The sequence below is a fragment of the Symphalangus syndactylus genome, chromosome 22 (genome assembly GCF_028878055.3).
Source record: "Symphalangus syndactylus isolate Jambi chromosome 22, NHGRI_mSymSyn1-v2.1_pri, whole genome shotgun sequence".
Classification (NCBI taxonomy): Eukaryota; Metazoa; Chordata; class Mammalia; order Primates; family Hylobatidae; genus Symphalangus; species Symphalangus syndactylus.
In genome coordinates, this window is record NC_072444.2 from 48,769,967 (window position 1) to 48,794,404 (window position 24,438).

The following is a 24,438-nucleotide window of genomic DNA, read 5'->3' on the forward strand; positions in this document are numbered from 1 at the left end:
CTCATTTAGGAAGACAGATGGAAGGTGGTGGTCATCTGCTGCCCCCAGGAGACAAGCCTCTCGGAGGTCTGGAAGCTTCAGCTTACATCCCCAGAGCCAAAGCTTATGGAGGAGGCTGAACTCCCGACAGGGAGAAATAATTGTTAGGTTTCCCATTCTAGTCAGAAAGGATCTTCAGAGCAAGCCAGAGGCTCTGAAGAGACACTGCACCCGTCCCCCTGGCGCATGTGTGACACTACAGGCAGCTATTACATGAGACTCATTAGTGCCCAAGTACTGTGGAGAAAAGGCAAGAAATACAACATTCCTCAAAGATTTGGGGAGATGAACTGCCCTCCATTTATTTTGTCTTCAACTCTTGATGGACAACTTGGGGCAAATTGCACCAAAATGAATTCCAGAAACTGAGGTCAGAGAATGAAGAAAAGCCAGTTAGTACAGGTACTCCCTTCCAATCCTAGTTCCTGGAAGAAGGGTCAGAGATGGGTGGGCAAGCCTGTAAACCCTGGCTCTGAGGGTGGAAGGAGTTGCCAAAGCCTCAGCCTGGAACTTCCATGGCCCTCCTCGCCATCTTCACACCCTCACTCAGCTCTTTCTGTATCCCACTTGCCTGAAAACTTCTGCTGACCACGAGTAGCCCAGCCTGACTGAGAAGCCCTGTGTAGAAGGGACAAGATATGTCCCCTACCTAGCCTGTACCATGGAAACAGATCCTCAAATAAAGTCTCAGAAAAGCACGCTGCCCATCACTATGGAGTAAGCAGTGTCAGGAGAGGTCAGTCTGGAGGCCACAGTTGGGCATCGTTTCTTGTCTTTTCCTCATCCATCCCCTGGACAGATCAGCTGCATTGGGACCATCACAAGATATCAGAAGATGAGAAAAAAAAAAGTTATTCACTGGAATTTGAGGAAATTGTATGAAAGGCAAAATTGCCTAGCTTGGTTGATCCCTGAAAAAAACTCAAAAAAAGTCGGAAAGAGGCCACTGTGTTGGGAGAAAGTAGAAGGAATAGTTTTGGCTGGGTGTGGTGACTCACATCTGTAATCCCAGCACTTCGGGAGGCTGAGGCAGGCGGATCATGAGGTCAGGAGTTCAAGACCAGCCTGGCCAACACGGTGAAACTCCGTCTCTACTAAAAATACAAAAATTAGCTGGGCATGGTGATGCATGCCTATAATCCCAGCCATTTGGGAGGCTGAGGCAGGAGAATTGCTTGAACTAGGACTGGGGAGGCAGAGGTTGCAGTGAGTCGAGATCGAGCCACTGCATTGCAGCGTGGGCTACAGAGTGAGACTTTGTGTCAAAAAAAAAAAGAAGAAGAATAAAGAAGAATAAAGAAGAAGAAAAGAAGAAGAAGAAAGAAGAGGAGAAGAAGAAGAAGAAGAGGAGGAAGAAGAAGAAGAAGAAGAAGAAGAAGAAGAAGAAGAAGAAGAAGAAGAAGAAGAAGAAGAAGAAGAAGAAGAAGAAGAAGGAGAAGAAGAAGAAGAAGAAGAAGAGGAGGAGGAAGGAGAAAAGAAAAGAAGAAAGAAAAGAAGAAGAAGAAGAAGAAGAAGAAGAAGAAGAAGAAGAAGAAGAAGAAGAAGAAGAAGAAGAAGAAGAGAAGGAAGAAAAGAAGAAGAAGAAGAAGAGGAAGAGGAGGAGGAGGAGGAGGAAGAGGAAGAAGAAGAAGAAGAAGAAGAAGAAGAAGAAGAAGAAGAAGAAGAAGAAGAAGAAGAAGAAGAAGAAAAGAAGAAGAAATAGTTTCCATTTCCCAAGTGAATATTTACAGTATAGAAGGTCACCCGCTGAGATTAAAGTTAAAGGAGTCAGTGGACTGCAAGCAGGCATGCAGGGAGGACACTGGAGGCTGATGATAATCAGACAGTCAGTGGCAACCCTGCACCATGGCACCCTAATGTCCTTCATGAAGCCACTTAGCACACATTGCTTGGCTGAAGCAGATTTTCTCACCCAAATGGCAGATATCTGAGCCCAGATTATCATGGAGGTGGTAGTGAGATGACAGTCACAGCCAAGGGAGTAGAGACGGGGGCATCTCTGGAGAAACAAAGCATTTTCACAAGCTTTGAACCCCTGGGGTTGAGAGGTGAGCCAGATTCATCTAAACCTCCAAGAGCCAAAGAGTCGTCTGAGTTTATGAGATTAAATTTAAAAAATGAAGACTAGGCTCCTCTAGTAGCTAACCTGCTGCCTAGCCCAGAATAAGAATCTATTTGACTCTTTGTCCATTTGTTAAGTGAGGGCTGACTTTTGGTTTCAAGCTTTAGATACCTACTCTGTGCTTGGGATTGTGCCAGGGATAATGTCCCTGTTTCTAAGAGTCGTACATTCCTTTGGAAAAGGCATTGCCTGTACTCAGTGTGACATCTGATCGTGCAAGGATTTCAGGTTAATATCCTATGCAGTACTGGGCGGCAAGATGGGTGCTGCACCCACAGGGGTTGCTTTGTTAGAGGTCCATCCAGACAGTGCGTCTCTGGGGTTTTGGAGCCTAGGATTCCGATGCGTGTGTTGCTGTGTGTGTTGAGGAATTACGAGGATCTTCTTTGTATTGGACATCTTAACAATCATATTTTAATATAATTATTTTCCTTTGTAATCTTATGTATTTACTTCTTATTGGGGTATCATTTAGACACCATAAAACGTGTGTATGGGTTCAATGAGTTTTGACCATTGCATATACTCACACGACCACCACCCTAAACAGGATACAGAGCATTTCCAAACCTCAGAAAGTTTCCTCAAGTCAACTCCAATCCAAAACTGAACCTCCAGTGTTCTGACTTCCATCACAGTAGGTCGGTCCTGCCTGTTCTTGACTTCACCCACATATCTTTCCTGGGTGGCTTCTCTTGCTTGACACAGCGATTCTGAGATCTGAAGCACAAGGCATGTATGGAGTGTGTTCCTTGGGGTCTTGGAAGGAAGACTATCTGGAACGTGTTAGGGGTGTTTAATAAAGGGCTACAATGTTGTGAGCAGGGAATAAGGAATCCACAAGCCCCTCGGGGTGAGTCGCAACCTGAAGCCAGCATGTTCGTCACCTGAAGAGGGGCAGGGGCAGCCACTGGAAGAGGAACGACAGCTCCATCAGGCCAGGAGGCCTTCAGTCAGGAACAGCCAGCCTGGGCAACCACACAGGGAAGAAGCCAAGAATAAATGCCCTGTCTCTCTCTCTCCTTTCGATATGCCCCACTGGCCCAGTGCAACTGTGAGCCAGAAGGTAGGAGAAGCCATTAATTTCCTGCAAAGAGGCCAGCTGAGGTAGAGACCTGCAGGAACGCATCTGGAGCTGGAAGGAGAAGGTGTTCAGCAGATGCCTGCGTGTTCAGGAAAACCCAGAGAATGGGTAAAGCCATGGGGGTCTGACAGCAGGGAGGGGCACAGTTAAGGAAGTTCTAGAAAATTAGCTTTCTTACCCTTCCCTCCTTCCTTCTTCTCACCTTCCTTCCTGCTTTCCTCCTTTCCTCCCTCCCTCCCCTCTTTCCTTTCTTCCTTCCTTTTATCTGCCTTCCTTCTTTCCTTCCTCTTTTCCTTCCTTTGAAAATGGCTGCACCTGCTATAGACAATGATTGTGTGTTTACTACTACGTGTCAGATACTCTGTTAGGAGCTTTACATACTTATAAATAGTTAGTTTTAATATTGAACATTCTTCAAACACCTATTTTGAAGGAATGGCTATACCCATTCTGCAGACTAAAAACCAGAGGTTCAGAAAGTTTACCTGTGGGACTATAAGATAAATTTGCCACCGTTCCCCCCAGATTAATAACCAATGGATACAAACAGCTATTGTACCCAGGGGACTGCGAGAAATGATACACAATGAATGCACCAGACTGGAGCGACCAGGGAACTCATAGGAGGATGGGGCCTCTGACCAATGCTTGAAGGAGGGGGGATGCCCTGTGCAGGGGGCATTCCTGGTGTATGGACAGTGGCAGCAGAGTCACAGAGGGAGGGGGTGAGCTGCCAGCTTGGAAAACGGAGACCATCCACTTGGAGGTGATGAAGATTACTGAAAAGAAAAGGTAGTAAGGGATTAAGGTAGAAAGGCAGTGAGCACTGAAATTCTGAGTTTCATACCATGGACAGTAAGAAAACAGTAAAAATTTTGATCAAGGAATTTGCAGAATCATAATGGACCTCCCAGAAAATGTCTTGTGTCAGTGGGCAAAATGGATGATCTGTAATAGAGGCAACTGGGAAGTTATTGCAGTGATCCAGGAGAGAGGTTCCAACTAGAGTGGTGGCCACCGCAATGAAAAGGGACAGTCCTGAGACAGATTGGGAGAAAAAAGCTCAATAGGACCCAGCACCAGGGTGGACAGCATGCTAGAAGAACAATGAGTAGTGAGAAAACAACTGGAGAATCCAAGCTGGAGGCAAGATGAGTGCGGGGAGGAGAGAAGAACTCAGCAGAGGGAAGAAGCTAAGGGCAGAACCAGAGACATGGAAAAGAGAGGCGCTAAATCGGTTTGGACAAATTGCACTGAGGCGCCAGCAAGGTGTCCAGGGAGAGCTCTTTGGTAAGCTATGTGGGGGGTGCTGGGGAGTCTGATGAAGAGCTCGGCTTCAGACAGGTGCCTGGTCAATGCTGGCAGGACAGGAGAAAGCTGAGGGAGAAAGAGTAGGCAAGAGAAGGCAGCCAAGGATGAGATCTCCTGGACGCTCTATGCTCAGCTGTTCAGCCACCACCACTGTGCAAAGACCCAGGACATAGCAATGGTCAAATTACTGTCTGGCTGAGTTTGTTTTCTTTGGGGAAAGGGGAAGACGGAGAGGACATTTCAGACATATAATAATAATACTCCTTAAACCACAGGTGGCATACTCACTTTCTTCAAGTCAGAAGTTGCCAAGGGCACTTTATTTCTAGACCATTCTTTTTAAAAATCAAATTGTCAGGAATTGTGCTTCTGGGAAATGCTGTACCAAACACCTATTAAATATGCAGCCATGCCGTTTGTTTTGCATTTTTCTTAAGGGTAACAATTAACCTTTAAAAAGTCTGACCTTTCTAAAGAGGTAGACCTGTTGTGGGGAGCTCTGAGGTGCTGGGTAAATGTTTCAGAGAACTGTTTGCTTCATGAGCATTGTAGACTTAGAGTTGTAGTGGTTTTCTTATCCTGTAATGCTGTGGCTCTGAAACAGTTCACTAGCATGATATGTTTAATTTGTGAAATGAAGCCGTCAATTGGAGTCACAGGGCTCAGTCCCCGGCATCCCGAGACAGGGGAAGGAAGCACAGCCAGCAGAACAGGCACTCACATCTCACCCGCTTGGCAGGGAACACATGCCCCACAGCAGAGCCTGACTTGAGATTATCCCTCAGCTTATTCCTAACCACTACCCAGAGGCTCAGCCCCAGCCCAGATCCACTGGAAACCAGCCTGGTCACCTCTTTTCCTACCACCAGGGGAATTGGCTAGTCCTTGCAATTCACCACCAAAGTGATCTTTCTACCTGGAAATATTACAACGCCATGCCCCTGATTAAACCTCCAGCATCCCCGTGTTTATCCAGGACACAATCAGGACCCTGTGATCTGGCCTCTACTCACTTCTTCAGCTTTATCTGCCATTCCTTATCCTGTCCCCTCCCTCGTACACACAAACACACATTGTTCTTAAGATAAACCAAAGTCCCCATGGCTCCCTACATGCCTCCACTCAATGGGCTCTCTGCATGCCCTGCTCCTGGAGAACCCTCCAAGTTCTCATTGGCATAAATGCCTGCTTTTCCTTCCAACTCAGCTCAGACGTTGCCTCCTTTGGAGTGCCAACTGTGACCCATTTCCATTAGGTGGCTCTTTAAGTACCCATAGCATTTTACAGATGCCTGTTTCCCAACAGGGATTCTACTCTGTCCTATTCATCATGTAAAGTGGTCCAAGCTCCCACAGAACCACACACAGAGGAGAATCTTTAGCAATTTTGTGCAATTGATACAACAGTAAATGAATTATGAAAACTTTTCCTCCGACAGACATACATGAAAAGTACACAGGCACACTTTTGCCAGACATTTCTGGAAAATAAAAATACCTCCAGTATCAATCTGATTCCAACTAATGCATGATGGTATGCCCACAAACGGTTAAACTGAAGAGACCCAGGGAAAAGGATGGTTGACAGGAGCATGTTGGAGATGGAGTGAGCCACTTGCCATTGGGCTGAATTGTCATAATACGCATGAAAAGGCAGCTCTCAGCAAGCCTTGACCAGCACATCTAGGACACACGCTAGATGGGGGCCACAGAGAGGTGGATGACACAGAGGCCCCATTCTAAGGGAGCTTAGAGTCTAGTAGGGAAAGAGAGAAAGGCAGACAATAAGGACCTCGAAGGGAGAAAATGGCTAACACTCCCGCGAAGCGGAGGCAACCTCTCGACTTAGCCAGGAGCAGTGGCTAGCCGGGAAGGACCCTGAAAGCAGAGGGAACAGCAGGCAAAGGCACCTTTGAAAGGAGATTTCAGAAAGTTGCAAGCACCTCTGCATGACTAGAAATCAGGGTTTCATCACAGGGGGCCGAGAAATGAGGCCAAAGAGATAAGCAGTGGATGGATTTTAGGAGACTTCCCACGGCGTGCTAAGGAGATAAATCTTACACTCTAAGCAGGTGGGAGCCGTTCCTAGAGGAACAGTAAAATCACTGAGCAGCACTACGTGTGGAGTATGAGGAAAGAAAGGGATGGGAGTACTTGCTGGCACAAGCCTCAATTATGTACTCAGATTAAAGCTGAGAAATAATTCCACCTACAGGCCCAGCAGGACTCCCATGCACAGTGGGGGATGCATGCGGTCAGACAACCCAGGGAAGCACAGATAGGCTCTCACGCAGCCTGTCAGGTGAGGAGCAAACACGTGGCTCTGGAGAGAGGTCTGTGGTCAGAAGTGTGCTGCGTGGCAGCAGGGAGACACCGCCCGTGGTCAGTGAAGCTCTGTCAAGGTGCACGTTGGACAAAAGTTCCCTCCACTCACTGACCTAGAAAGTATGCAAGGAAACAAATGAAAAGGATTCATTACCTCAAAGGGCCAGCAAAGATTATCTTTTCTTATCAGATAATGAAAGTGCTCTTCAGGAGCTAAGCATAAAAGAGAATCTATTACAAACACTGATCCCAGATGTGATGGGAAATGCAGCATCATCACAAACTGTAGTTCTTTACCAAAAAAAAAAAAAGAAAAAAAAAAGACACTCCATAAATTTCAGACACAATTAGAAATGCAAAGATAACAAAGTCATAGGAGGAGAAGGAGGGGAAAAAATATTGGTTCTAGAGAGATGGTTAACAGTGAGGAAATATTAATATTGATTTCTACTTTTACAGCAGCAAGAATAATCAGGCTGAACTGGTGACTCAATTAACACACCAACGCTTAACCAGAGCACCAAAAGCAAAGTTGGCTGTGCAGAACACATCAAAATTCTGCACGAATCAATTTAAAATCATTTCCCCTCTTCTAGTGTGGTGACAAATTTATTAACAGGCTCAATTGAGAGGATTACTCAGTCCCCACACCTCCCTGTGAGTGCTCAGGCTACAAGCCTTAAAATCCCGGGGTCGCTAATGGAAGAATCCATGGAGGGGGCACAGCAAGGGAGGCAGAGATGGGAAAATGCACACCTGGATGCTCGGCTCCCCCAGTGCATCCTCAGATCTACAGTGTCGGGGCAGGACGAGGTAGGGTTTGCCAGGTATCAGCCTAGATCAGCATCTTCTGTGGCCAGCAAGAATGCACCAGAAAACAAGAGCCAATTCAACATTTGCATTAGCCAGTGTGTCCCCACATTCAAACAGGAAAGAAATATATAATAGAAAGGGAGTGGATGCAAGGATGTAAAAGGAACAGCAAGACTACCTCAGTTCAAAACAGCCACTGAGCTTACTAGGAGAGGAAATGGGGAGGGGTAGGTCAAAGGAGGCAAACTTGCCGTTATGCAGGATGAATAGCTCTGGAGAGCCAGTGAGCAGCATGAGGACTACAGTTAATGTTATTGGATGATATACTGAAAATTTGCTCAGAGAGTAGATTTTAGGGTCTCTTACAACAACATAAAAAGCTAACGATGGTAGGTGATGGATATGCTAATTTGCATGACTGTAGAAATCATTTCACTATTTAGATATGGATCAAAGCATCATATTGCACACAGAAATCTATATGCTAAAAAAACAACCACTGAGTCCCTTGAATTCTACCTCCTAAATAATTCCTTAATCAGCTCTGCCCCTGCCTCCCTACACTTTCCTAGTCCAGCCTTCATGCTGCCTCCCGGGTCATTCCCAGAGCCTCCTGATCCATCAGCCTGGCATGGGTCCTATGCCTCCCTTGGAGGAGTGCCACCAGCATGGCATGTCCAAGGCAAGATTTCATCAGAGCTCTTGCTCAACAGTCCCTGGTGGCTTCCACTGCCTCCTGAGTAACCCCAGATGGCATGCATGTCCTCAGCCTCTCTGCAGCCAGCTCCATCTGCCTCCACCTTCCCAATCTGCTTCCCACCATGTCGTTTTGCAATCCTGGTCCCCTTTAGTTCTTACAGCACACATGGGGGCATCTCACTCCACAATGCCTATCTAGACTCATGCTGTTCCCCCTGCCTGCAGCACCCTCCTCCTGCTTCCTGAATGACCTGGAAAAGTCGTGTTGGTCTGTATTAGTCAGAGAAGCCTGGCTGCTGTAACAGACAATCCTATGGCACCACGCATCAACACCATGATGGTGTGTGTGCTCACCTGCCCATCCCATGACTTCTGTTTCACTCAGCCATTCAGGCCCAGGCTCCACCCCACCAGTGGCTCAGCACCCCAGGGCCTCAGCATCCAGCTAGCAGCCATGGAAGAGGTACAAGGAAGCCTGACAGGGAGGGTTTATGGGCCAGGCCTTGGAAAGTTAAAGGTGAATGGAAGTCATCATTTCTGCCTGCATTCCATCCTTGAGTGTATCTGTGTGCCTAGTGGAAAAGGTAGCCATTTGAGAGCAATTAGCCTGTCTCTCCAACAACATCTTCTCAGGCCAGACAGGACACCATCTCCTTCTGCAGGCTTACTGCTCCCTGCTCACCCCGTCCTTACACCCGGGGATCTCTTTCCTCCATGACACCCACCAGACACTAAAGGTATTGTAGCACAGACTGGGTCTCTGCCTCCGTACCCCACCCTCTTATATGACAGGCTCTGGTGTATCTGGAGGTCAATCAGAATGCACCAGAGCCTGTCAGCAAAATGGAGACACGTTTCATGGAGCAATGTGTGATGCCAGGAGAAGGTCTCCTCTTCCAGGCACTTGCTGACCTGGCCTCATTCTCTCATTGGAACCAAACAGGACCATGGTAAACAGATATATACCAAAAGGAGCCATAGCATGCCTTTGGACAATGTTTGTCTTTAAAATGGTAGAACAAAGTGAAATGAAACAGGCCTGGGTCTACGGATTAATATATGAGGACTGGAGGAAGGAAAGAAGTGAACTTTTTAAAATTTTTCCCATGCTTTGATAAATAGGTACCTAAAGGCGTGAATAAACAGAGGGAATAAACGATCAAAGTGAAGGAGAAACAGAGCCCTTGTGTTTAAGCAACAGTGACAATTTCTCCAGTTCATTGGTGTGACGGGCACTGTGCCGAGATCCTTGTATCTGCTATTTCTTCCAATGCTCAGTGGTAATCCTACAAGGTACGTGCTATTAATATGGACACCTTTAAAGGGGAGGGAGCTAAGATTCAGAGATGATGGACACCTTGCTCAAGGTCACACCCTCAGAGCATAATGCAATTAAGATTTGAACCCAAGCATCCCATACCCAGTGGTGTACAGGATGACAGCATCTGTGAGTTAGAAGGAGGATAATCATCTACAATGGGGTGCATATCAGGAAAGGCATCCAGAAGTCAATCAGAATGCACCAGAGCGTGTCAGCAAAATGGAGACACGTTTCATAGAACAACGCTTGATGCCAGGAGAAGGTCTCTTCTAGGCACTTGATGACCTGGCCCCATTCTCTCACTGGAACCAAACAGGGCCATGGTAAACAGATCTGTGCTAATATCATCTCTTCTTCCTATAGACAGCAAACTTTCTGAGCCATTCTACCCAAATCCTGGAGGCTGGGATCCATGAGGACTGCTCCACTCATCACAGGAGAATGCAGGAGAAATGTTGATATTCCAAGCTGCAATGTTTCATTTGTAAATTAGAAACATTTACCTATTAATTCACATTATCACCATTTTTGCTCTTACTTTTGAGCACTCGAATTATTTGTGCCCTGCTTTTATGAGGCCCCTAATCTTCAGCTCCGAGGGCCTAAAATTGTCATTCAGTCTAAATTAATAGCAGTCTTATTGGCTCATTATTTTTGACATCTGGTTGGAAGTGCAAAGCAATAGCTATTAGGTAATAATCGCAGTAGGCTCTGATTAGAAACTAATAACATTAGCAATAAACGTTAAATGTGGTTGCCATGAAGCTTTGAAGCTTGATCGAAGGAAGAGGACACAGGGCTGCTCCACAATGGAGAGAAACTGGGGGAGGGGGCTGGAACTCACCTCCCAGTTCCTCCAGATCAGACCACCAATCCTGGTAAATTACATCACCAAAAACAACATCTGTTTCTGTAAAAGGAAAGAAAAATGTAGTAGACAAAAATCACAAGGCTTGAATGGAAATACAGAAAAATGAATATTCTGAATTTCCCAAATTCACAAATAATTCACAGAGATTTCTATTTTTCTCCCAACATTTTCCTTTCTTCTTCAACAAATGTGCATAAAGCCGGTTCTTGCACTGGTAATTGTTGATATTTATTGAGCACTAATTATGGTCCAGGCCCTCTTATTCTAAGCACTTCATATACATTATTGCATGCAATTCTCACCCTGCCCGCCCCCACCCCCTCCAGTAAAAAGCCTGTGGAGTTGCTGCTGTCATTATTCCCATTTACAGATTGGGAACCTGAGGCACAGAGAGGTAAAGTCACGTAACCCAGGCCACACATCTTACACAGTAGCGAGCTGAGACTTGGATCCCAGAGTAATGCTCACACTCATACAATGCTGTCATTCCTGCTTTCATATTCTAACAAGTTTTTCTTGAGCACCTACAATTTGCCAAACATTCTTTTCTGAGCTATAGCAGAAGGAGACTGGAATAGAAAGAAACACGGGCAGATATAGTCCTGGGCACTAACCGACTTGCCTGGATTATCGCAATAGCTTCCTAACTTCTGAGCACCTCTTCCTTCTGGTATTTCCCAATGAAGCAGCCAGAGGGATCCTGTTAAAGTGTGACTCAGGTCATGTCACTCCTCAGTTCAGAAGTTTCCTCTAACTCCCTGTCTTGTTCACAACAAACGACAAGTTAAACAGGATGATTTATGTCCACCTGGAGCTCCCCTCGTCTATCCCGCCTGTCACTTCTCTGGCCTGTCTCTCACACCTGTCCCATTTGGTCCATGCCAGTCCCATGAGCCTACCCTCCACTAATAAACAGACCTGCACCTCCTACCTCAGGGCCTTTGCACTTGCAAAGTGCTCTTCCTAGAGTGCTCATCCCATTCTATCTCTTTTAAATTTTTTTAATTGACAGATGTTTATGGTGTCCAACATGATGTTCTGAAATATGTATACATTGTGGAATGATGTCATCAAGCTACTTAACATATCCATCACCTCACATGCTTTTCAATTTTGAGATGAGAACATTTAAAATCTATTCTTTGGGCAGTTTATTATTAATTATAGTCACTGCGCTGTATGATAGATTTCCAGAGCTTATTTTTCCTGTTTAACTGAAACTTTGCACCCTTTAACCAACATCTCCCCATTTCCTGAACCCCGGCCCTCAATCCCTGGTAACCACCACTCTACTCTCTGCCTCTGTAAGTTCGATTTTTTTTAGAGTACACATGCAAGTCAGATCATGCAGTATTTCCTTCTGTGCCTGGCTTATTTCACTTAGCATAATGCCCTCCAGGCTCCTCCCATTATCTCTGTTGCTTGTCCCTTATCTCCTTCAGATTGTGTTCAAATGTCACTTTGCAGTGAGACAGTCTGAACCTTTTTAAATTTTGGTAAACACCTCCCCCAGGGATACTTCCCATCCCATTCGTTTCTTGTTCTATTTCTCCATGGTACTTCTACCACCTAGCAAACTGTACATGTTGGTTAGCTGGCTAGTTAATAAGTTTGTGGTTAGTTACATTCTCTGTCTGCTCTCCACTAAAATATGAGTTTCAGGAAAACAACAGAATGTGTCTCTTCTGTCCATTGCTTTATCCCCTGTGCTTAGAATGGTGTCTGCACACGGTAAATGCACAATTCATATCTGTTCAATGAATAAATAAATCCTAACCTCAAGGATCTTATCTGTTTATAAAAATGAACTATACTCTCCCTGGGTCCTGCTTCAAAACAACCAACTTCACAAATGCCACACATAAGCCACCCCCACATGGTATGCTAGCAGGCAGTGTAGGAGTCAGTGTGTAGATGGGGTAGAGGCTGGAAGATGTGTGAGCTCTAGCTGTGTGAGGTCTTCCAAGGCACAGGATGGAGGGAGCCTTCGGGAGGAAATACAGAGCTAAGCATAGAAGTAGAAGCTTGGGGTGGTTTAAAGCCTGATATTGCTGCTCACCAGCTCCTGCACTTATACCCTTGAGTGAGTTTTTCAACCTCTCCAAGCCTCAGTTTCCTCATCTGTGAGAACTGAAATAAAAGTCCTGCATGCCTTCAATGGACTGATGAACGCTCCTTTGGCCAAAAGACCATAGAGTTTTAGGTTCGCGACCATGACAGGACAGAGACCAGATGCGCCCCGCTTGCTGCAAGTCCCTTTACCTTACTAATCACTGGCAGATCTTAATCAAAGGCTGACTTGAGGAGGACAAAAAGCCAAGCCAGAAGACTTCACTTACTTCATTTGACCACCCAGCGCGCTCCTCCTGTTTGTATGGTTCTGACCTGACAGCCACCCTGGGCCACAGAGACTTCCTTCTTGATGGATGGATGGCTGCGAACAGGTTTGGACTGGTGTCTTCAGACTGCCCAGAGGGTGGGCTTGTACTCTATTACACCTTTTTATGTTTATGATCCAGATAGAATACATTTAAATGTTAACTCTCCACCCCAAAGTGAACACAGGTCATATGTTGTCATACGTTTCATGCATGCAAACCCAGGAATAAAGTTCTCCTTTAAATTTACTGATTCTGACTCTCATTCAACATCTGTAAACTGATGATAATATCCACAATGTTGTGAAGATGAAATGGAAAAACATATGCACACTAACGCCACGCCTCACATGCAGGGGTGAACAGAGCAAATTCTGCTTTCCCTTCCCTTGGAAACATTGGGATGAGCTGGAAAAGGCAAGAAGGAGTAAAGGAGTGGGAAGCCTTTTTTGGAATAATCTCCACATGCATGGAAATATCCTCAAATGACAGCCAAGATTTCAGGCAGACCCAGCTGGCCCTGAAAGACAACAGAAATCTAAAGATAGGAATTGAATTTGTTTCCTGAAAGCAAAAATCTCCTCAAGAGCTTTGCTGAGCTCCTCCATCTGCAGTGAGGACCCACAAATCCAAACAAGCCTTATTCCAGCAGCAGGCTGTGGGCCAGTTTCCATCTTTGCCTGTAGCATCACGTCAGCCCTGGTGTGATACCAATGTTTTGCCCGAGTTTCCTAGCTGAGTGTCGCCAATCACACCAAGCATTCCTCTGGCATGGGGACAGGGTCCTGTCCCAGTTTTGTGTAGCACTAACAACTCCTCTGCATATGACTCTGGCATGGACATCACCTTGTAGATCCTCCAAACAGCCCTATGAGGTCAGCACATGGGACAGGGGTCACTGCTAAGCTCCCAGTTTACAGAAGATGAAACTGAGGCTTGGAGTGATTCCATGTCTCATCCACACTCTCAGTCTAGCAGGTGGCTGACTCAAGACACGTACCCGACTGCTCTGACTTGGGTCCAATGCCTGTTCTACTACATCACACAGCATCTGTACCTCTCAGCACTCAGGTGTTCCTAGATATGGATCAAACTAAACTGATGTGCCAAAAAATTGCCTGGCAATGACTACCTCCATTCATTGGTATATACTCAATGCTAGGAACAGTACAAGTTATGCTGCCCACACTCTTTTCTCTAAACCTCAACATAATCCTATGGCATATTACCATCTACCCCTGCAGTTCCCTTTAGTGATAAGGAAATTGAGACCAAGAGAAGTGAAGTAACTCTATCAGTGTCATGCAGATAGAAAGAGACAGAAGTGAGACATAAAGTGACCCCTATGCCAGACTCTTACCCTGCACAGGGACACCTCTTGATGCTATGCAGGGAAGGAGTGCCTGGGGAGGTGAGGAACCCCACTCCTTTGTAAGTCTCTGGAAAGAGCCCTCTCTGGGAGACGAAAGGAAGCTAAGTGCCCCAACACTGGATCTCTTTCCCTGGTGCAAGGAAGTGTTATACAACCTCTGAAGTGGATTCAAATGTCAATCACCAGCTAAAAGATATTGGTCAATTACTCGAACTTCATGAACTTCAGTTTCCCAGACTATGAAATGGCACATACCATATAGGATTATTTTTAGAATTAAGTGAAATAATCAATGCAAACCATTAAGCACTGATGTGGGGAACATGCTCCATCCCTTTTCTCCTTTCCCACGTGATGGAAGGGACAACACTGGACACTGTTCAAGAAGAACATGGAGTAAGAGGAGGTTATATCAAGCAAGACTTGCTGGAGGTCCACAGAGACAAAGGCCAGAAGGCGCTGAGGGGCAGCAGTGCAGGCAGGGCAGCGGGGACAGAGGCCTGCAGCAGGACAGATGCCGAAGTTTCTAGAGAATCCAATTTGCGCCTTTGATTATGATTTCGTCCCTTCTTGGGCAAGCTCAGCCCCAGACAGAGAAGCAGAACCCAGAGCACTTATCTCACCCTCAACCTTCCATCACTCACTTGTCACACACAGGGCACAGCCAGGCCTCTCTGTCCCATTGCAATCTGGAAGCTGTGGACTCAGACCCACATGGTCTCTACGAGAGCTTGTGGGGCTCCGCGACTGTAGGCTGACCCCCATCCCCCAAGGCTCCTCCTTCCAGTCTCTTACCAAGGCTGTGGTTACTCCTTTTCCTCACCTAAAAGGCATCATTTTTCCTGTTCAAGGCAGTACTGTATAATAGTTGGGGATGGGGGAAACTGAGGCATGCAGGGTGGCAGAGTAGCCATGACTATCGTTTGCAAGGCAGCATCATCTCCCGTGGGTTTGAAGGACAGGGAGGCTGCAGGGGGCTTTGCTCTGTGCCACCTCCCCCTGCCATTCCATAGACAGCTGCCTGCCGGTGGGGAGGTGGGAAGCACATCCATCTCTCCAGAATTGACCTCAGCCTGGCTTTTTAGTTCCTGAGGTTGGGCTAATACACAGCTAAATATGAATGTTTCTGGCCTGGGTTCCCTCCCTGAAAAGCTGCCACATTCAGCACGGCTTATGAAATCCCAGCTATGTCAACAGCCCCCAGATTCCTTGAAGGCTGAGGAGATGCCTCCTATGGCCATTGCCTGCAGATGCAAGGTGAACATCAGCAGACCTGCCAGAGTCGTGGGTTTCCTGAACTAGAGATCCGCTGGACCTACAGAACATTGGGACACTTCCTTTTCAGCAGTTGGGATGCCTTTAGAATTGCAGATTTGTTAAAGCACCAGCTCTTCACAAAACCTTGAAAATGAATGGAGACTGACCAAAAGCAAACCCTCCAGGACAATGATGTCTGTAGATGGTCCCACCATGAGCTTGCTCCCTCCCTTCCTCCACCCTCCCAGGCACCCAAACCTGCCCCAGGACCACAAGCACAGGAAGTCATGTTAGGGTGCCTTGGCCACAGGACAGAGGATGGATGGAAGTGGCAGTAAAATAAATAGGTCTTATAGTCAGAAAGCCATGGTGTGAATCCTGGCTGCATTGTTTATAACCTGAGTGACTAGGGACAAACTGCTTCATCTCTCTGAGTCTTGGTATTTCCGCTGTAAGATAGGGAATGGTATCAGTCCTGAAATGTGGTTATGAGCATTACAGCACAGAATTCAAGGCAGAAGGCCTGGCACGGAACCAAACATATAATAAGCACATAAATTACCTGCCTTCCACAGTCAGGAGAGGAGACATTGAGAAACACATTGAAGGTGATGAAGTAGTAGGTTTCTAGCTTTAGATCAATGGATGTCAAGAATCCAGCTGTCAAACAGCCCAGGTTCTGAGGCCATGGTGGTCAGCTGATTTCCAAGCAGTGGAGTCTTAGCTATAAGCAGTTTTGTAATTTATGTTGATGGGGTCCTGGGAAGCCCTCAGCCTCTCCCTTCAATATGTTTCTCTCCCTCGGCTATCAAGGAGTTAAAATTCCTCCATAAGAGTTTCCCTTTAGAGCCATAGAACTGCTCCTTGTTAGAAGCTGTCAAAGAACGATGACTCTAGGGCACTGATGATGTAGTATCACCCCAATCTCCCATCCCATCAGGAACGCCATAGCCTACAGGATTGAGTGAGACTCCTTGGCAGAGCTCTCAATGCTCTTTAAAATCTAGCTCCGTATATAGCTTCCCAGGCTCATCTCCAGCAATGTTTTATGACATTGTCACCACATCACTTGCTTAGTTATCCATCCTCAAACTTGCCATGCTCTTCCACAGCTCCTCACTTTAGCCTTTGCTGTTCCTCTTCCTAAAATACCCTCTCTTGCATGTTCGTCTCATGGACTCAAGTGTTAAGTCTCATCCCAAACCCTCAAAACTCCTTGCAGGTGAGTACCATGCTTCTGCCCAGGGCTGAGGAAAGAGGGAAGGGAGAAGGTGGCTGTCATTTTCTGAACACCTGCTACCCCGTCCCAAGCACTGTGCTGGAGGATTCATAGAGGCATAATACCTGTTTTAATCTGCAGGACAACCCTGGGACTATGTATTTTCTCAATTTAGAGAGAGGAGAGAACTGAGATGTAGGAAGTTAAAGTAACTTCTTTCCCAAAGTTACAGGGTTAGAACATATAACAGGGAGATCTAATCCCAAAGCCAGGGCACCTGCCTATTGCCTCACACTGCCTCCCCTCACTGTGTTAAGCATGACAAGTTCCTGAGATGGGGTTTCACAGAGGCTCTGGTGGTCTCATGGCCACCTCTGACACAGGGTTCTGGCTTCTGAACTCACTTCCTTGTGTCTGCCCAGTGGCCACACAGATGAGTAGCCCACCTCCTCCTTACACTTCCCTCTCTTGGCCACCAGTGCCAAGCAGTCACAAGGGTGCTGGACTTCACTCAAGTCATCAAGCCTGAGCCCACAGGAAGGGCCATCTAGGACCCTCCCATTGCCAAGGATGTCTGCCTGTGGTCCTTAGGTTAGAGCAGAAAGGAGAGAAAGTAGCAGAAAGGTGAAAACAGAAGTCACCAAGGGCCTACTACATGGAAATACTTGGCAAGTAAGTGGCCAAACAGGATGGACCCATGTCAGAGTCACCAAATGTCCTCTCTGCCCAGTCGTTCTAAGCCTCCTTCCTGGGTCTTCTTTCTCGGTTTGACCCAGGTTCCACGCTACCCCCTCTGGGCTTGGCACTCCAAGTCCACTCCATGCGTCTCACTCTCTCCTCACAGGGCCTCAGGCTCCTGCAATAGCTCCCACGTTTACATTTTTAGCCTTGACCACCTTCCTTCCTTCCAACCCTGTGATTCTCCTGCTACTAGATATCTTCTCCCAAGTATGCCAGAGGCACAAGTCCAAAATGCGCTTGATCATCCTTCTTCCTCTTCAACAAGCACTTGTTTTTCCTAATTCCTTTATCTTGCATGACAACACCCACCGAGTTGTCCAGGTCATAAACCCAGGTGTGTTATTCTTGACTCCTTCATCTCATCCCTTGCCCATGTCCAATCAGTTACTGAGTTCTGTAGATTAATGTCTCTTTTATCAGTCATTTCCCTCTACTTTAAGACTACTAGTGTAACTCAGGACTTATCTCTTTTTTTTTTTTAGATGGAGTCTCACTCGGTCACCCAGGCTGGAGTGCAGTGGCACAATCTTGGCTCACTGCAACCTCCACCTCCCGGGTTCAAGCGATTCTTCTGCCTCAACCTCCTGAGTAGCAGGGACTACAGGTGCATGCCACCACACCTGGCTAATTTTTGTATTTTTAATAGAGACATGATGTCACCATATTGGCCAGGCTGGTCTTGAACTCCTGACCTCGTGATCCACCCACCTTGGCCTCCCAAAGTTCTGGGATTACAGGCATGAGCCACCACACCTGGCCAGGACTTATCTCTTAACGGGTCTCTCTGCTTTCTGTTCCTTTGTGAGTGACAGCAATGGTAGAATTTGCCAGACCAAATCTTATCTTGTTCTCCCCTTTGCAAACCCATCAGCATCCCTGTACAACTTTGAGAGAGAGACTCTTACTTCTTAAATCCACACATGACACCCTAGGGGATCAGAACACCCCTGCTGTCTAGCCTTGTTTCCTGCTGCTCTCCCAGTCATACAATATGATCCACAGTCCCCAAGCCCCAATCTGTTTTGCACTCTGTGTCACACACACCATTCTCTGCCTCAAGTGCCTTTCTCACCCTGCCCAGCCCCACATTGGAGCAACTCTTACTCACTCTTCAAAACCCAGTCCAGGTGTGGCCTCCTCTGGAAAGCCTTGAATGGTGCCAGTCTGCTTTAGAGGTGGGTTCACTGCTGTCATTGAATAACACATCGCACCTTCTGGTCATCCACCTTCATACTTAAACACGGGCTCTGTTTGGTTCATCTTTGGATTGCGTTTGGAATATCATTCATGACTCCTCCCTGCAGGGAGTACTAAAAACAGTGCTGCTAAGAGAGTGGTGTGTGGCCCTGTGCGTGTGCACACACACAGGCATGCATTTGCACCTCTGGCTGGCCCAGGTCCTGGCATAGGGCCAATTAATGCATGTTCACTGAATGCATGAAAGAATGGATGGAGGAACAAATGAATGAATCCAGGGAACATCTAAGAACTCCACTAAACTGAACGTTCCTCAAAGAAGTACTCAGATGGGAAAATCACTATTTTTTCTTCATACTCACAGTGACAAAATGCCCAGACACTTTCCATCTTCTCCATTAAATGGGTAAAATTGGGCTTCTGGCCACATTGGCCCTGGCAGGATGGAGGAGAGGAGGTGAGGAGTCTTTCTGAATGGTGTATTTTCCTCTCTTGGTTTTCTTAGCTGCCAACTCTAATTCACAAGTTCAGATGCACCTGAGGACAACCCAATCCAAAGCATCCCGTGCAGGAACCAGGCCCTCTCATCCAGAGTTGTCAGAAAGGCCACTTGGGAATCACTGCATCTCAGACTTGACGTGAGTAAGAACCCCTGATGACTTTGCTAAAAGCTTTCTTGACGTCACTTCCAGATTTTCTGATGTGATGGATCTAGAGAGGGGCCCAGAAAACATGATTTTACTGAGCAAGCTTCACAGGTTGTTCTGGTACAAGTTGTCAGTGAATCACACTTTAAAAACACTGCTTTAGGCTGGGCATGGTGGCTCACACCTGTAATCCCAGCACTTTGGGAGGCTGTGGCGGGTGGATCATGAGGTCAGGAGTTCAAGACCAGCCTGACTAACATGGTGAAACCCTGTCTCTACTAAAAATACAAAAATTAGCCAGGTGTGGTGGTGCGTGCCCCGGGAGGTGGAGGTTAGCAGTGAGCCAAGATCATGCCACTGCACTCCAGCCTGGGCAAGAGAATGAGACTCCATCTCAAAAAAAAAAAAAAAGCACTGCTTTAGGTGTCTAGAAAAAAGTCCCACCCATTCCTAAGCCAAATATATCTTGCTTTGATTTTTCACAGGCCTACTCTGGGATAAAGTGCTCTGAAGATCAAATATATTTAATATTCTGTTCAGGGCCAATGGAAGCAATCACTTCTCCTCAGCTTGGAGATCCTATTAGGAGAGCAGATGACTTCAGTGTTTAGAAGACTGAGATGCGTTTGGAATATCATTCATGACTCCTCCCTGCAGGGAGTACTAAAAACAATGCTGCTGAGAGAGCAGTGTGTGTCCCTGTGTGTGCACACACACACAGACATGCACACACACCTCTGCATGTGGACGTTCATCTCATCTTCTACAAACACAATTTTGTCACCTATTTCACCATTTGGGGTAAAACTTAACCCATTTCAGAATAAGATCTAATTTTGGAGTCTAATACAGAGGGAGAGGGGTTGCGTAGAAGGAAAACAACACATTTGTGTTTCCACTGTACATTATAAATATGAAGATGTCAGAAACCCTCTGGAGCCTTGCTGTTCATATGCAGAAAAAGCTAAGTTTTCATCTGCATATTCCTGTACACACACACATTTGATGTTGTTCTAAGTGAAGAAAAGTCACAATTTTAAATTATTAGCATGAATGTTATCATTTCTCTTTACGCCAAACGATGCCAGTTATAAATGCAAATATAAGAGCATTGAACTCACACGTGAAGTCACTTCAAGTACTGTTGTATTTCATAGCTTATACATGCATATATATTTCATTCTGACCAAAAGAGTAGAAACCCTACACAAAACAAACTCAACTGTTTCTATTTCACTCTTAATATGTGCATTTTCTGCCAGCACTCTATGGAAGCTGGCAGTTTCCATAATACCTTGTACTGGCTTAGAGTCTCTCTGAACTCTCACCAGAATTCTCATGAATCTTTGGTGTGAACGGGACATCAGCAGATGTGTGCATGCTCCATTGTCCCCTTAGATTTCACTTATAAAACACAAGTTCAAAAAAAAATATCAAGAACTTCAAGATGGCAACACCAGACCATTAAAGCAAGAACAAGCGCCTTCTGAGTGCAGTGCCTTGTGCAACTGTCCAGGCTGCATGCCCAAATAACATACATGTTTGCTTGCCCTGTATGTCCTGTGAAGTCTAGGGGGTATCTTAGACAAGCGTGAGAGATCTAGGGGTGAGAGGCACTTGACCCACATGAGCAAAGGTGAGGGAGAGAAAACCTGCATTGAGGGTTAGCTGCACTTTTAAAGACAGTAGGGCAGGGATGAATGAAGCCAACTGCCCAAGAAGGCTTCCTGGAAGGCTGGAGGGTCCACGAAAGGGGCAGAGGGTTGGAGTAAGTGACGAGTGCCAACTGGGGGGGAGACCAAACCCATAGCACAAGAACTGCAGCTTGAAGTGCCCAGCAGGGAACCTTAGGGTAAGTCACTGGAGGGCCCCAGAGGAAGATGAGGTGGCCGCTGTACAGCAGCCATCCAGACGGCCCCAGTGCCAAGTAAAATCTGCACCAGCCAAGGGAGGCCTTCTCTGCCCCATCTCTGCTCTCCTGTGCCTCCACCTCCAACTCTGCAGGCATCAGAAGCCACAGCTGGAGGACTGTGGAGGAGAAGTCAAGAATAAGGCTGGGGAAGCAGAAAGAAGCCATCATGTGTCCAACCAACTTCAGTCTTTCTGCTCTAAAGCAGGTCCCAGCAGAGGGAGAGCAGAAGAATTAACTTTGAAAGAAGTTCATGATTTTATTGCACTAGATGGGACATTTCAATTACAGAAAAGGAACTGTTCCCACAATAAAAAAGACACTAGAGGATGTTCCACTACCTCAAAGTGACAGGAGCACACATGCTCATGTTTGGCTTGAATAAACAGAGTTAATGTGTTTTCAGCTCATTCAAAGAAATGTTTTCCTGTTCATTCACACACACACAACTCTACCATGTGCATCCTCTGAATTCACCTAACCATCTATCCACAGATACACTTGTGTCACCTTTTCTACCATTTGAGGTGAAAAGCTAACTCACAGAAGAATAAAATCAAATCTCAAAGTCTAATGAGAAAAAGGGGTTGTGTAAAGGAAAAAAATCACGTTCTCGCCTTCACTGTATATTATGAATATAAAAATTTAACATAAGGAACTCCCTGGAGCATAGCTTTCTTCCACACTTCTATGAGTTTTTTTGTTTGTTTGACTGGTTGGTTGGCTTGTCTTGTTTTTGTTTGCTTGCCTGCCATTTGTTTGGGTTTTTTTAGTGATAGGGTGATCATTGCGTCCAGATGTGGACTTGAACCCCTAGCAATGTTCCCAGCACAGAATCTAGGGGATGTTTTCTTAGGCAGTCCAAGACTACCGAGTACAGTTCTTTTACTTGAAAACATTAAAATGCCTTTAGATTTTCCAGCTCAAAAAAAGTACGTGCATTAAAAAAACAAATTCCTAATATAATATATCCTCACCAACGTGCCCAACTGAAGATTTCTGACCACTTCAACCTGGTGGATTCTGGTGCTTAATCCTGAATCAAAAAGAAATAAAATGAGCTGTGAAGAAAGAACTAACATAAAGTGTATGTATTTCCTATTTATTTTAAAGTGAGAAGAATTTTATTCCTCTACATTTTTATATCATGGGAAAAATTATTCTTTTCTGGATTTTAAAACTTCTTATCTACTTGCAACACGAAAACAGGTTTTTAGGATTTTTTTAGGATTTACAGTTCTACAACACAAATAACTTAGCATAAATAAAGGTATTAAATCATCATATATTCAGAGCTTTTGGGGAAAATTAATTGTATTTCCAACAATAATAACATTCAAAACCTTTATATTTCCACCTTAGGCTCCAACACGAGTCTTCCTTCAGGTCTCTGAATGATCATTTTCCTAACAAAGCAACAACAATGGCAACTGCAATGAATAATTATATTAAATATCATTTTTGAGGTCTTTCTATGTGCAAGGCTCTATGTGAAAGGCTTCATTTGTATTGACCACTCAGTTCTTACCAAAACCCGATGAATTTTACAGATGTAGAATCCAAGGCCAAATTGGTCCCCCAGTCTGTTGCAGTTCACTGAGCTAGGATGCAGCAGGATCAGGAGGCAGCCCCAGGCAGGCTGGTGCTACAGTGGTGTTTGGAACACCTCCTCTGGGTGACTGAAGACCAGGCCTCTACTCGGAGGGGTTCATAATATCATCGGCACCAGAAGTTCACAGATTTCACAGAGACGTGCGAGTTCATGATATGGGTTCTAGACCCAATATTTTACTAAATCACACAGTGGATCTTAAGAGAGGCATTTAAAGAGTTTCCCCATCTGGTAATGGAGATAATGGGAGGAGCCCTACCAACTCCAGAATGTTGATATGGAGTCAAAAGAGCAAAAAAGTGTGATCCTTAAATCAAATATCTAGTTCTTAATAACTCATTATCTTTAATGCTTCAAAACCTTTGTAAAAACATTTTTTTCAACTGTTGAGATAAGTGCTAAGTTAATGAAAGATGTAATAGTCCATTCTCATGTTGCTATAAGGACAGAGACTCGGTAATTTATAAAGGAAAGAAATTAAATTGGCTCACAGTTCTGCAGGGCTGGGGAGGGCTCAGGAAACTTACAACCACGATGGAAGGAGAAGCAAACACATCCTTCTTCCCAAGAGGCAAGAGAGAGAAGAATGAGAGCCAAGCATAGAGGGAAGCCCCTTATAAAACCATCAGATCTCGTGATAACTTACTATCACAAGAATAGCCTGGGAGAAACCACTCCCATAATTCAATTACCTCCCACCAGGTCCCTCTCACCACACGTGGGGATTATGGGAACTAAAATTCAAGATGAGATTTGGGTGAGGACACAGTCAAACCATATAGGAAGGAGGGAAGAGAAGAAGATAAGGAGAGAGAAAGGGAGGAAGGGAGGAAAAATGGAGAAACTAAGATCAAAACAAAACCCCCAGTGAAGAAATGGCAGAACTGAGATTAGAACCCAATCTCTTTTACTCAAAAACCTAATATGAGAATAAATTGTGATATTTGCCTTTTAATTTAGTTTGTGGTAGTTTTTGAAATGCGGTTGCCTTCTTTGAACATTTCAGAGGAAATCTCACCCTTGGAAATGCCTTACACATGTCATGGCCATGCTGGAGGAAAAATGGGGATTGTAATCACCATCTCATGAAAGATACACTCAATATAACAGAAAGACCATGCTTAGTTAAATAAAGTTGCTTCATGAAGACTTACCTGATAAAGATGCATACAAACTGAAAAGAATTGGTGTTCTCCAGTGTTGAGCAAAGCCTCATGTCTTCCTGATTTCCCACCACGTCTCACGTTTGAGGTTTCTGCAGGGAGAATAATGCTGTCACCTCAGAGCCAAAGGCTGCTGGAAGGCCACGCGTCACTCTCATAAGCCCCCTCATTATTATTATTATTGGTGTTGCTCTTGCCCTCATTATTTTCATTATTTATTAGTGGCCTTGTTCTTACAGTGAGTAAGTTATTCTCTGGAAGTAATCTGTTCCCCCAGGTGAGTGAATAAAGACTTCCTCTTTTCAGAGTAAATGCTTTTTTTTTTTTTTTTTTTTTTTTTTGGCCAAAATGCATACCAC

The 24,438-nt window shown here is 45.4% G+C and overlaps 1 protein-coding gene across 9 annotated transcripts in view; it reads right to left on the reverse strand.

The window, feature by feature from the left end:
• Positions 1-24,438, reverse strand: part of LOC134735598 (uncharacterized) — a 357,585-nt gene that overhangs the window by 19,521 nt on the left and 313,626 nt on the right. For 4 of the 9 annotated variants that reach the window (XR_010118836.1, XR_010118839.1, XR_010118837.1 and 1 more), the window contains 4 exons: positions 24,071-24,171; positions 22,282-22,340; positions 18,660-19,459; positions 10,558-10,623 (listed from right to left, as the gene is read on the reverse strand). The gene's annotated coding sequence lies outside the window, so the exon portion shown is untranslated. The other 5 variants (XR_010118838.1, XR_010118844.1, XR_010118843.1 and 2 more) reach the window with 5 other exon arrangements.